This window comes from Ambystoma mexicanum, chromosome 1p (genome assembly GCF_040938575.1).
Source record: "Ambystoma mexicanum isolate Mex_15411 chromosome 1p, UKY_AmexF1_1, whole genome shotgun sequence".
Lineage (NCBI taxonomy): Eukaryota > Metazoa > Chordata > Amphibia > Caudata > Ambystomatidae > Ambystoma > Ambystoma mexicanum.
Window position 1 is genome coordinate 925,810,980 of NC_090921.1, and position 15,419 is coordinate 925,826,398.

Consider the following 15,419-nt stretch of genomic DNA (forward strand, 5'->3'; position numbering starts at 1 on the left):
CTTATCGACGGCCTCCCTGAGGGAAGAGAAACTGATTTTAAAAAGGTTTTAGAGATGGAGTTTGAGATTTTTGAGGGATTAAGAATTTTTTCTTTTTTTTTTGCTGCCCTTACTCTTAGTTTTGGCTTTTGTGTTACCATCTTTCAGGATTTTATTTTGCGGAACATTTGGTAGTGCTTCTTTGGCCCTTCCAGATTCCACCAAGTAAACTTCATTGACCGATGGTATAGGTGTCTCCTTTTCAGAGGGGACCAAAATGAGAGCGACCTGAGACGTTTCCAAGGATAGTTCCTGCCTTCCTGAAGAGGTGTTCTCTCCCATATTCAATACAGAGAGATTTTGGAATTTTACCCATATTAAATCAAGATGTGTCGCATGGGTTTGAGAGTCTCTCTGGGAATTTTCAAATAAAGAAAACAATGAGCTCAAAACCTGATTTAATTCTGTTAACATCAGGTTAGTTACCCCAAAAACAAGAGGGGTCCAGGGCTTCAATTGCCAAGCATAGCCTGCTTTGCTGTGCCGGAGTGAGGTTGATTTATAGGAGGTAATGGATGAATCAGAGTCTGAATCAGAATTCAGAGCTTCAGGGAACATTGGCAGAGTATTCAGGAAAAAGTCTTTGTCCGTTCAGAGGACGTAAGATCAACACTAGTGGTTGGTTCCAGCTGTTGCATTGATGTTGTGATTTGTTCTCTAATTAATCCCGATGTAGAGGGATTTTGGTGAACCAGTGTATTACACTTCTGCTGTATAGAGAAGTAAGAATTTATCAACTTGGTTGCCTAAAAGTTGGTAATTTGTGATGTATGCATTGACACCTGTTCCTGCTACACTTGATTGATAGTAACTGAAAGAATGCTATTTACTGTTGGAGGTAGAATTACTTCATGTATTTTTTAAATAGTTTTTTTATAACACGCCTTATACTGTACCTGAGTTCGGTTTCTAAGCCCAGATCTTGGATTCAAACCTCTGTTGATCTGCATGGTCTTGCTCCCAAGACCACTGAGTGGCCCCTGTGCAATCCTCTGTTCACATATCAATTGTACACTGCAGCGCCGCTGAAGCATCCAGTTCCAGTGACTGAGAAAAATTAAGCATTGTTGCCCCACTCCTTAAATTCCTGATACAAAAGAAAAGCGACCGCCCCTCAGCAACCTGCGTTTATGCACTTTGGTGCGGGGAGGCAGCAACCACATACAGAATAACGATCTGCACGTTTGCAGACCTTGTATCTCCAGCTTATTCAAATGTGGCTTCTGATCAATCACCAGGTGCTCAAAGGCTCAGAGCTGGCAGTCACCCCATTAAGCACCTGTCGGAAAGGTGATCAGAAGGGGAGGAAAGCCCTTGAACTCAGCACGCTAACCGTTACACATAGCAGGATAGCGGTTAGAGATATGTCAGCATTCGGTTACTCACGTTTTGTAAAATAAGCACCTCCTTCCCGGTAGTGGGTAAAGGCAGACTGCAGCAAAAATGAGTAAAAGGAGGTCACAGCTAATCATGTAGCCATGCAATGCCATTGGATCATGTCCAAGCCCTACAAGCTGAAATGAATTGGCAATGATAATTTGCCTCCTGCCCCCCAAAATAATTACTGGCCTTGGCCCGTGGCTTTAGCCAGTAAGCACTTTGCCCAAACCATTCCATGCCTTCAGTGGCCATTGGGCCAGACAGACACAATAGCATCTTTTGTTTACATCTGGGAGCATATTGCACATCTCTTGGGACCCCCATCCCCAGATTTCGGTTGCCCACCAGAGACCTAAAACTCGTCACCAGCTCATGGCCAGCAGGTAACTAATGACCCAAGGACCTTTAGCTGGCATGTGGACAAAGATGGTGAAGCAGCCATGTTCCCTTTTATGGAGCGACTTGTACCCCGCTACACCCCAAAACCATGAACTACAACCTGCAAAATATATTTTCATCCTCAAAACTAACCAGATTGTCTGTATTTGACTGGCTAATCTGGTTGCCCCTTACAGTCCGCATACACAATCAGAACAATAATCTTCCTGAAAATGCCTATGTGTATCCGCAGGGGAGTCCACCTGGGTCCAGCTACAACTAAAAAGATGATTGACATTTTTTGACAGATTCAATTCATGCCACTGAGTGGATTTGCATGAAATGTGAGAAAACAAACATTTGTGATGAGACACATACCCTTTGTTAAACTATGGAGAAAATATGACCATCAGTTTAGCCACAGGTGAACGCAAAGTTTTCTCTTTGATAAACTGCATGTGAAGTGGATAGAAGTTTTGTGATTCCCCACCACTAAGTTTGCCCCTCCGAGTGACTCCAGCGGTCAAATCCTTAATGTGGCAGTTTCCTTGAACACCCAGCCCTGAGAAGCAGACCGGCTGTTATTGATCACGTTGGGCAGCTGTATCCTGATTTTGGAGGAAATTGGCTGAGTGGTTGCTGAGAACGGACTTACTGCATTCCTGCCAACGCTGCGTGGCACATATACAGTGTTCCCTTGGCCGCTGACTGCACAGCACGCCCGCCATCTGGGATTGCTGGGGGCTGTGGTGGAGAGGCGTGCTTCCCTCCGCAGAGTGCCCTCCTCGGTGCTCGTATCGCCCCTGACTGGGGGGGCAACACTCTGCTGTTGACCCCATCAGGCCCTGCGTGGCCCTCTGCTGGACCCGGTGGGCGGGGGAGGTCATGACGCCTCGGTGGCCAGGCTCCCCGGGGGCTAGGCTGTGGCCTGGGTGTGCCGCCTGCCTTGGGACACTGCAGGGGCAGCGAGCGGTGTGCTCCAGCTTCGGCGGCTCCTCACCTGCAGGCTGCAGAGGCGGGGTGCCGCGAACATACCTTGCATTATCTGTCCACCTGGACTAGGCGAGCGGCTCTCTCCTGGACCCTGTGAAGACCTCCAGGGGTGCAGCTGTTCCACTGCCTCTGCTGTAAAGTCAGCACCATCCGAACGATGAGGCATCCTGTGGCTCTCGAACACACACGCTGTGCAACCTAGCCTTTGCGTGCTACTTGACTGTATGGCTCCCGCTCCGGGATCAGCTGACTCCGGGGGGGCCTCCAGCGCTGAACCTGCTTTGACCCTGTGGAGCGTGCGCTATGTGCAGCTGGTGCTCACTGGATCGGATGCCTGCTGCATCTGCAGGAGGAGACAACAGAAGCTGACATGCTACTGGCAATCAGGCGAGCTGCCCAGGTGGAAACGCACACTAAGTTTTAACTATGACATTTGGGTCCTAAGGACAAGACAAGTGAGTCCTCTGCCTGGGCAATATTACAAGTTGGCCCCTCTCAAGAACAGGCACTGGTCCCACTCTGCTGGGGCAGACTTGTGACTGGCGTTGCTGCGCCACCCCCCCCTGCTGTGAAATTAGTTCAGAGTGTGTCACAACTGGCAGCAGTGCACAGCATTACAGTGATCCCGGCCCCAGCTGACTGATCCTATCCCGTGACATCTACTCGGCATCAGCTGATATGGCGAGCCTGGGCCCATGCCAACCAATCTCATTGCCATCATGACTTAACAGCATGGCCCACTATCTTACTGTTCCACCCCAGGTGCTGAGGAGCAAAACATCCCTCTGGCTGCTGGCTGAGGGCCGTGCCTAGCTCCTCCCTCACTTCTTATTCTATATGCTTGCTGTGAGGCGTGTTGAACCCTGCTCTGTTCCTGCTGCCTTCCCCCCTCGAACCTAGCTGCTAGCACCACTGGGTTGCAACCCTACGTGGCCTGGTGCCCCGGGTGGACGGTGACACCTACATCCTTCTTGCCTGAGCTCAGTGTTCATGCTCATACAGCACGCTTGCCGGCCCGGGATAGGCACATATGCCCACATCTAATGATGTGAAACCTCTGCAACTCCTGAGGTACCATAGAAACTTTCCATCAGCTGATGATCTAGGCCCACTGGGTTTGGGGGCTCAGGTGCACGTGGTCCGTACCGTGGGGGTGCACTGTGTGGCCAGACTCAGAGCAACACCTCTTCAGCTCTTATTTAATCCTCCTTTGGACTCACACCTGCATGAATATTCCCTTGTTGCTCTGCTGATAGCCCCCTACTTCCCCTAATATAGGGAGGCAACTGGAGGACCCCCCAGGACTGCCGGTGGCCCTGTGTCCCACGCTGGTGTGCACCACAAATAGTTGCACTCTGGTTGACACCTTTGGGCCTGCACCTACTAGTGTTCTCCACACTCGCACTGACCAGAGTTCACTGGACATCCCTGACCACCTAGTGGTGCACAACCGTGTACCTGAAAAATGTCTAACAGATCCCGCTGAGCGAACAAGTTCAGTGCCGTGGACAAGTTCGCGAAGGCCACACCCAGGTCTGAACAGGGACAATCCACAACTGGCCAAGATGAGGCAGACATGCCAATGGACATTCCTGCCCACGACCTCACAAGCATGATGGATTCCATCACAAAAAATGTTGCATCCTTTCACGAAAAACTTGATGATATAAATGCTAACGTGGCATCTCTCAGGTCCAAACTAGACCAACAAGGCACCAGAATCACTGAGGGTGAGACCAGAATTGGTGCTCACGAAGACGGAATTCAAGTATTTCAAGACACGGTCACCCCCTTAGCCCGTGATATAAAAAATTGTCATCAAAGCCAAATGCGACGACTTGGAGTCCAGATCATGCCGGAATAACATCCGCATCATTGGGGTCCTGGTGAATGCATTTAAGGGCCGGATGGAACAGGCAACTGAAAATCTGCTCAAGGACCTGCACAATAACCCAGAAATGTCTCCCTTCTTTGTGGTTGAGCGCGTCCACCGTGCTCTGGCCCCACGCCCCAATCCTGGCGATTTTCCAAGGACTATTATTGCAAAGATCCTAAGCTACAGAAACAGGGACCACATACTCCGACTGTCGCGAGAGAAGGGGGAGCTCATATTGGACTCGCAGGTCATTAGGATTTCCCGGACTTCTCAATGGGAGTACAACAGGAACTTTGTCACTTCACTGGAGAAAAAAAACTAATCAGAGAGAGGAATATCGCTTACGCAATACTGTTCCCAGCACGCCTCAAGTTCACCTTCAGGAATAAACTCTACCTCTTTACGGTCCCTGATGAAGCTGTGAAATTCATAGAGGCACATATCCTGCTGATGAACAGATGGAAAATGACTGATTGAAGTGGGCGCCTTAATTGCACTGTAGCTCTCGCTCTTGTGCTCTGTTATCCTTTTGTTCCACGTGTTGCTTATACCCTTGGTAAAGTTGCCCCACCCTTGTAACTAAATGCAGGATGTCTGGATTGGTTGGCCGCCCACTCCCCGATGCCTTGCTGTAGACTCTCATAGTCCTGCTATCCTCTGGCTGCCATATTGCCATATTATATGTGTCTCTATCCTTCTTTCCCCATATCCTGGTCAGGTTAGTGGGATGGCTGTAATCAGCGTTCCAGCTACTGTCTGCATCTTGTGTCTTGATGTATAACTTTGCCTTCCAGGCCTCAGTACGAGGGCGTGGAGGGATGAACCAACACAATGTAATGTATGAAGTGGTAATTACCATACCTTCCTAAACTGGTTGCACAGCAACGGTGCACCCCACTGCGGCTGCAATGGTTTTTCATATGGTTCCTTTGCACATGTGCCTCTGTTAGGCACGTGGCACCGGTGGGCTGAGTTGGGGATGGCTCACTGGAATAGGGTTTGTTGGGAGGGTTAGACGCACTGCTGATTGGGGAAGGGCAGTGGGGGTGGGAGGGTGGAATGTTGGGGTAAGACACATTAAAAATGGAGATGAGGGTGTAACGGTGTGCACGGTGAGCATATGATATGATAAATATACTGGAACAGCCATATATGCGCAAAGGCATATAAGCTGGGATGTACCCTGATAATGTAGCTATGGGTACTGGAATAATTACTTGGAATGTGGGGTATAGGAAATTTCACTAAGGCCCGTAGAATCACAGTTTATACACAGAGGCACGGGGTGCAGATCCTCCTCCTGCAGGAGACCCATGCTCTGGGCCGGCTGGCATCACATCATGCGCCATCCTGGGGACCAAATAGATTTTTCACTACGTACTCCACACAGTCCAGGGGAGTGCTGACACTGATTCATAAATCTGTCAAATGTGTTCTGAAGAAAAGTCCCATAGACTCGGATGGCAGATATGTCATTCTACATTGCACAATAGCCAACACGGAATACTTGGTGGTAAATACCTATGGCCCTAATGTAGATACTCCTGAATTCTATGAGGCTGTGGTCTCTCTAGTCATGGGGTACATTGGCATTCCGATAATATGGGGGAGTGATATGAATTTGATACTAGATAATGGGTTGGATAGAACCGGAACGGCGCCTAGGGCTCTTTCTCGTGCAGCTAGGAGATTACATGTACACCTAGAGGCACACGGCGTGCGGGATATCTGGCATACCCTCCATCCCCGGGAGCGAGAATACACATTCTACTCTTCGGTGTATGACGGCTTGTCAAGGACAGACCACATTCTGTTGTCAGGCGGGCTGGTGGGTAAGGTGTTAGACGCCAGAATACTTACATGCACTCTATCAGACGATGCCCCAGTGATGGTTGGGATGGATCTCGGTAATGCTTCCCCTCCCCGCGCTGCCTGGCACTTCAAATCTAACGCACTGCTGGACATAGTGTTCAGGGCTGAGATCCTCTCTGATATAAAAACCTTCTTCGAATGCAATGCACAAAATACCACAGCCAATGGGGTTCGCTGGGAGGCCTTTAAAGTGTATATAAGGGGTATGGCCATTTTGCGGGAGGCTGGAATACTGAAGGCTATACAGAATGACCTACACTACTCCGAGGCTAAACTCAAGGTCCTGGAACGCGAGTGTGTGACAGAGGCCACACCTTTAAATTGCACAAATCAGGGAGGAGCTGGAGATGTTTGAATCTCATGCCCAGCGGGAGATAAGATACTTCACTCGCCCATGCACAGCGAGGAAATATGGTGAGGGGGATAGACCAGGCAGGACACTTGCAAGGCTGGTTCGGCATCTGAGGGGGGCAGGGCCCAGATAGAATCTATCAAAGATGCACAAGGGGACCAGCAATGGTCAGACCACCAAATACTTTAAATCTTTTCACAATTCTAAATCGATCTGTACACATCCCTATTGGAAAACAGCATTCAGGACACCTGCGAGCTACTGGACCACATTCCTATAACATACATATCCCAGTCCACCAGAGAACAGCTCAATACCATGATCTCATTGGAAGAAATATCAGAGCCAACACTGATCTCCCTAAAGACAAGGCCCTGGGTCCTGATGGACTCACGTCAGAATTCTACCAAGAACACATGGCATTGGTAGCGCCGAGACTACTTGAGGTCTGGTCCGAGTCACTTCAGACATCCATGCTTCCTTCTTCCATACGTGAGGCAATAATAACGGTCCTCCTTAAGCCCAATAAACCCAGTGACAAATGCAGATCCTACAGGCCCCTGTCTCTCATGAACATTGATGCTAAGATATTCGCCAAGGTGATAGCGAACAGATTTATCCCGATCATGTCACATCTTGTCGATGAAGACCAGAGCGGCTTTGTACCTGGGTGGTTGACAGCACTCAACATTAGACGTCTCTTCAATTTTATGGCTAGGATAGATGAGGGTGCTGACACAGAGGCAGTCACGTTAGACGCCCAAAAAAGCCTTTGATATGGTCTCATGGTAAAACATGTGGGTAGCCCTGGAGAAGATGGGAGTTGGTCCATGTATGATCCGTTACATCAAGCTCCTCTACACGAGCCCCACAGCCAGAGTCCTGATCACCTCCTTAACTTCAGCGTCTTTTGCATTACGCAGGGGTACCCGACAGGGATGCCCGTTCTCCTCCATAATATGCAATGTCGCTAGGATAGGCACGTTTTCTGGTATCACCCTTAATTATTCAAAATCAGAGATATTTCCCCTCACCAGTACAACCCCACAACCTGTGTGCGAATTCCCTCTTCATTGGTCCCCAGGCAGCATTAGATATCTGGGAGTCCAGGTTTCTTTATCTAGGGCTTCCTTGCTGGCTGACAACTACTTTGAGTCGAAAATAGTGATATGGCACTCCCTTCCACTCTCGCTAGCTAGGAAACTCTCACTGGTCAAAATGAACTTGGTTCCCAAACTTCTGTACATCTTTGCTACTGTGCCGACTTGGCCCGGGAAGCAATACTTTGATGACCTGCACCGGACAGGAGCCCAATTCCTATGGCACGCTGGCGCAGTCCATAAAAAATGGGAGCATATGACTCTACCCTATGAGAGAGTGGGCTTCACTGCTCCCGACCTGTAATTATATTGGGTTTCAGCTGAGGCCCAGTTTGCCACACACTTTTATAAACACCTGACCACTCCACCTCATGTCAAACTGGAAAACTGGCCACGGTAGAGGTAAACATCATGACACTGGTCCTCCTACATAAATATGAGACAGATGCTCAGGCCGACCGTATAGTGTCCACCTTGATGGCATGGTGCTGCCGCTTAGGGACTGCATCCGCACCATACCCCTATTATAAATGGCTCCCCTTACGGGAGCTCCCTAAGCTTGAACCCACGAGTGATAAGCTTTTATCGCAGCACTGGTTGGGACTGGGGTATCTAGCCCTGATGGACCTATTCAGGAAAGTTTATTACTCCCCAGACATGGCGCCCGGGTCACTCAGGTTCCACACTGGAGATGCTACAATAATATAGTCTGCCAGCCGCAGTCTGAGCCAGGTGGCCCTCATATCTGAATGAACCTCCAGATTCGCCTGAACTGCACTACATAGCCAACTCCAGTAATGGCCGGGGGTGGTGTCTTCACTATACCAAATACTACTAGCGAAAACTCCAGACCAAACCACTGAAGTGCATAACCTCTGGGCAGAGGAATTTGACATAGAAATTACAGATGACCTGTGGAAGAGAATGTGCCGTCACACTCGCAAGGTTTCACTTAACTTCAGGTTTCACTGTATGCAGTACAAACTACTTAACAGAGTATACTACACCCCACACAAAATGACTAAATTCAATCGCAATCGGGTGCATACCTGCCCTAGATGCCGCGCTGAGAGCGCAGATCAAATGCATATGGTTTGGTCATGTACCGCACTACACAAATATTGGGGAGAGATCCTTGCAGCTCTCTCTGAAATGGTTGAAACTGAAGTTAACCCTGACCCTGTGGGTGTGCTGTTTGGAGTTTAGGGGGGATGAGTGCGCGAGGATGGCCAAGTTTCTGAATGTTAGCAGCATGATCGCCAAGGGGCGTTTCCAGCACTGTATTTTGCAGTGCTGGAAACGCCCCCTCCACCCACCTTTACGATGTGGCTGAAAGCACTCACCTGGACGAAAACTTGTGAAGAGGTATATATCAATTCTGTCCCCGCTCACTCCCGTCCCAGGAACATATGGTCTGCCTTTTGTAGCTATCTCAATGGGCAGGACGAGGAAGAGCCTAACTCGCCCATTTCGCAAGTCAAGCAAGTCTGAACTGAACCTAGGAGCGACTCGCTCAGCCTGTCCTCTGTATATTTGTCATATGTACTCATCCAGATCGTACTACGAAAGGTATATGTCTGACTGTATGTTGACTGTAAGTAACATGCGGATTGTGTGTAACCACTGCTCTTCGTCTACCAATTAAAAGTTTTTTTTTAAAAAAAGAGTTGGGTCTATATAACTTTTTAAAAGGTTTTGGAAGATTTGTATGACATCCCCAAAGTTATAAGACTATCGACAAAGGATTTTAAGATATTTTCTAGCTAAACTGTATTGATTGTTTCAGGGAAAATTAACAATAATGCCTCTTTACAATTTGTATCTGCTGTACACATTGGGTGATGCCAGCAGTCATGCACAGGGGCTTTTTGACTGGAGCTGGAGCCTTTAGACTTGTCCTGGACTCTACTCTGCAACCCCATGGACCCATTGAGAATGGACTGTGCTGGCCATGCTCTGTGGCTACATGGCCCATTACTGGAATTTCAGTTATACCCAAGGAACCTATCCGCCAACCACTTATAAGCCTGCCTCAACAAAAATGCCCTAAATTGTCCAATCAGATGGGAAACCAGGCATGCACCTATTACGCCGGGTTTATACACCACTTTAAACTATCTTTTATGACATGTTGTAAAAACTACTTACGATTATAAAATAGTCTGAACCCCCCCAACAAGGCTACTCTAATATGCTAGTGGAAAACAGCCATGCACATGATTAAAAACTCATGACTCCAAGCAAATCTGTCAACATAATTCACACACAGTTCATACACTACTCAAATAAAAAAAAATAAAAAACAGGAGCTCAGATGATAATATATATTTTTTTTTAAGTAAGGGATACCATTTATAGAAAGTTAAACTCTAGCCAATGTTTAGTTTTAACATATTATTAACTCTGAATATAACAAAAAACATCATTGTGAACTCTTAACTAGTGCTCACAAATGACAATTAAAACAATATGTCCACATTGTGCACCAGGCCTTCTGGGGCCTGGGACCAAAATATCTTCAGCGTTCTCTTCGGAACTATCTTCCTACTCGAGCTCTTCGATCCTCCACCTCCAACTCCCAGGGTCAGTTGCTTTTCCAAGCAACAAGTTGGGGGCAGATCTCTCTCTTCAGCTGGCGCCTCCCTCTGGAACAGCCTCTGATACTTGAGCAGAATTATCTGTGGTTCCAGAAGCAGCTCAAGACTCTCCTGTTTGCTTCTGCCTTCTCTCTTCCTCTTCCCTGATGATCTCCTGTCTGATACTGCACTGGTTACCTGGCTATCCTCTGATCCATGGGCCCCGACCCCTGCCCCCCCATTTGCACACCTGCACTGCCTCCTGGCCACCCTACACTTGGGGCTGTATCTGCAACCCTATAGCCCGCTACCTGCACTGCCACCCGTTGACACTTGTCTGCACTTAACCCCTACACTGCCACCTGCTGGCCCTGCTTCTTGTTTTTCAATGTTTTGATCCTATGTCTTGCATTTGCTCCTCCTCCACTTCCCCTGGCACTTTCCCCCCTTCCTTGCAATTTCAATGTCACTTGGTCTAGTAAGATCGCTGTCTTGTCCTCCCTTTGTTCCCCTCCCTTACCTTGCCACGACTTGGAACACTTGTGTATAGGTGCGCTATAAATGTCATATCATAACACCAGAACACATGTTTGTTTTAAGAATGTACTGTTGACAAACTAACAAGCATGGCAAACCTACAACATAGCATACTACATGCAACATTACCATTTAAATAAAATGGAATAAGAAATGGCTGGAGTAATTGCTAATCAAAACACAATATAATTTTACTACAACCTTTTACCACATGTTTCACCAAACAGCAATTAACATTCAATTGCGAAGTACAAACAAACATGCACGAGACATATGCCTTCCTTATACTCTTTTTTAATGCTCCAGATATTTGATTGTTCGCAGAAAGGTGTGAATGTCAAAACATAACTGTCCTAATTCTGAGAAATGGATTGAGCAAAAGAGCTTTTAACAGTCAGTCTTGCAAGACAAATTGGCAGCATCCGAGCATTAAATCATTCCAAAACCACTAAGTGGCTCAGCTCTCCAAGTCTGCTCCTTAAATTCATTACACACACTCAACCCCTCGGCGTTGAAAGGCATTGCAACACATTATTCCTGCCTTTTTTAGAACAATTTTAGAACAATGGGGGTATTTGTCTCAACGGACTAGTCCACTCTTATATCCTTCGCCAAAAAATGTCACGTGGTGGAACGTTTTCGAGTGAACGATGGTGGTGGATATATACTTTCAGTCATATCTTCCTCACTTGAGGAGCGTAGGGACCCCACCCCATTGCAGCTTCTGATGCAGAAGAACTGTCAATTGTTATATTCAGTTTAGACAAGTGTGATCCATTGGGACAAAGCCTGTGGCCTTGACCCAGTCACCCAAGACAGGCCAACTGTTCTTAGTGGATTAGGTGTACATATGCAGTCCAGGTTATATCAACCAGCACAGCCTGGTGCCAATAAGGAAAGGGTTGCCCCAACCAATCGGCACTAACATTTAAGGAAAAATAATAAAACAATAGGGATCACTTATAATTGGTTATTTATAACGCGCTTAAAACCGGAGAGGTTTCTAAGTGCGTACTGGGATTCAAACCTGTGCTGCTCTGCGTTGTCTTTCTTCCAAGACGAGGGCGTTGCGACGGAGCATTACTACCTGTGCCTAGGGGTAAAAGGGTGACGTCATGTTGGAGCAAACTTTGTCTGTTTCTACCAGAGACATTTCCTGATCCTGCCCCTTCATTTCATAGTCTTCCCTGTCACAATGATCTGCAAACCATTCTATTATTTATTTTTCTACTGAACTGGGGGACGCGAGCATCCACAGCAGAAGCATAGATGGATATATTTGTCCTGCTTTGCCTTCCTGCTCCGCCTGCAAAATGTTTGCTTTTATGCCAGCATGATATATTAATGCTAATGAAAAACAATAAATTATAATGGAGCCTGCATTTTAGTACCCGCTGAAAGCAGGCTGATTCTGTAGGTCTGCGTTATTAATGCCCCTCACAATTGTTAACTGACCCCTTTCAAGTAGTCAATCAGAAAGGCCTTACTAAAACCTGCTGTTCTGCAGATTTCAGTGGAACAAGAGGAACTTAAAACAGATATGCGGCACCGGAACTTGGTTTGCGACAAAGAAATATCACTACAGTGATTTTGGCCAATAATGAAATGCTCTGAAAGATTTTTCAAAATTGCAAATGAAATCTGATGCGTAATTCTCAAACAGGTTGTGTGCACATCCATCTTGTAGTTGTTGCTGTAGATAAAAGTCCAGATTGTCTGTGAGAAACACATATGATTTGATCCAACCTATAACTTTAGTTTATTTTTAAACCATTAACTGACACCAATTCTATGACATGTCCAGAGGCGAGCATTATGCTTAATCTCCTTTATTACTGCTTTCAACAGCTTTTAAAATCTTTTTTTTGTATTTTTTTTTTACAGTTTGAAAGTTCCAAACAGGCATAAAAACAAAATCCATAACAAAAAAGAAACATGGTATGAACGGTGTCCCAACTACATCTCCCATGAGACCTAGCAGCATAGTAGTCCTGAGCCACAGTCCTGTTTCCCAATGAGAGCTCCCCTGCTGGTACAAATCCTTGCTGCTGTAGGTCCCTTCCTCTTCTTTTTTGCTGTTATCCAACAAGCTAAGTACCATTTGGTGGCTTTTGCCATTGTTGATATACATATGTTTATTGCATTAATGAATGTGTGTATCGTCCACTATGGTAGTATTAAAGCAGCAAAAATGTAACATTACAAACGCACAGCGTAATTAGTATAAAAAAAAGTTCACATTTCTTTGAACTCTTAAACAAATATCAGATTTACTTCTTCCGAGCGATCTCTCTCGCATTAGGCTCCGGTCTTTTGTTTTGCTAGCGTTAGTATTCCATTTTTTTTCTCAGGTTTTGTTTACTACGCGGCCCACTCGCATTCCAAGACCCAGTGACGCACTCACGCATGCGCAATCAGCTCCATGTTTCTCCAACGTTCCGAATTCTGAATGGGAGACTACCTTTATTGAGCTCTGGTCCACACGCCTGGTCAGAGGCTAATAAAAAAAAAGAATAAAGAATGTAAAGCAAATTCTGAAACGCACAACCTTGCAGCTGCTGAGTCTTCAGCCAGGTCGATCTTCACAGGCTATGTGTGCATGCAACAGCACCCCCACCCTCCACATACATTCAGATAATGGCCTGTGACAGGGGAGAGGAGGGCTGGAGTGACCAGGAGCAGGTACTAGAGGAAGAAAAAATCAACCTCTCTCACAGTTTTAAACAAGTATTGGGAGACTCCTTAGTAAGAGCAGTGGCTCAGGGAGTGCAACCTCTGCAGGACAAATTACAAGCCGTGGAGGATTTATTGGGCACCATAGCTGGTTTACAGGATTATCCAGGTGAGGGAACCTTCACTATTAAGCCTCTAGAAAAAATTGCAAGGGGGAGTAAACTAGCTCGGAAGAGAAAACACTCTTCTACCTCCCCGGGCTCATCAACAGGGAAGAAAGAAAAGCTCCAGGAGGCAGCTGATGCATTTAATAGGCTTAAGAATGCCTTTCTATTAAAATCAGCAGTGCCCAGCCTCATACCCCCTACCGCAGGGTTGCAAAAAACATAGGGGGAGCTTTTTCATCCTCAGAGGCCTGTGATCAGGAGGAGGAACAAGAGGATGACGACAGAAGTCTAGGTAAAGAGAGCATAAAATTGCAGAGCAAATCAACCTGCGAGAAGAAAGCTAGCATAGTGGAGAGTACCCCAGATGAAGATGACATATCCGATATGTTTGAGCCGGATATTATTCGGCACCCTATGTCCACAGAGTGGACCCCATCACCAAGAGTGGCACTGTACATGTTGCAGAAAATACGGAAACCTCTAGAAAAAGAAACCAGGTTCCGCCTCAGAGCAGAGTGCCCTAGGATCGATCTTACCGGAAAGGTATCTGAGACCGCGTAGCTCGATCCCAAGATGCTGAACTTTGTCACAAAGGCAGGTAAAGACGCCAGGAAAGGTATGGACCGTGCCTGGAAATCTTGCCAGGACAAGATCTTGGACCTGACAGGGCCTATCGCAAAAATCATGGACCTGGCTGAGAGAGCCAAAGACACAGGAAAGCCAGTAGACCCGTTCATTTTGACGGGCTGGGCCCAGCGGGCATTGTGCATGTTAGGGAACGCGAATAGCGCAATTTCAGCTGAGAGACGCAGGTCAATGCTCTTGAAGATAGACAATAAACTCGAAGACCTGGCCTCCTATGAAGCGGGGGAGGGAGCACAAGGGTTGCTCTTTGTAGACATGTTTGTGAAGTAAATGAACACATTTGTGGGCACCTATACTGCCCTAGAGAAGGCGCAGGCATCAATAAGAAAGGTCTTCCCTGGAAGGGTTTTTGCAGGGGCCAGTCGATACAGAGGCTGTTCGACTGGCCGATACAACTCAAACAGACTGCCCCACGGTCCAAGAGCCCAATACTGGGAAACTTGTCAGCAAGATGCATTCTTTCCAAACAGAAGTAGAGGAATCAGGGGCCGCAGAGGCAGAGAATACTTCAGACATCAGAACAATGCCACAGGTGAGAGAGCGCATAGCGAGATACCCCCCAGTAGGGGGGAGAAACTTGCTTTTCATGCACAATTGGTGCAAGCTTTCTACAGATGCATGGGTTCTACAAACCGCTCAGGGCTTTCATCTAGAATGCTTAGAGACCCCAGTACAGCTAAAACCCCCGCCGCGCATGCGCAGTTCGCAAGCAGAGACCGAGTTATTAGATATAGAGATCCAAGCGCTCGTGCATAAACACGCCATAGAGAGAGCACAACCACACACACCAGGGTTCATGAGCAACATGTTTCTGGTCCACCGCAAAGGCAA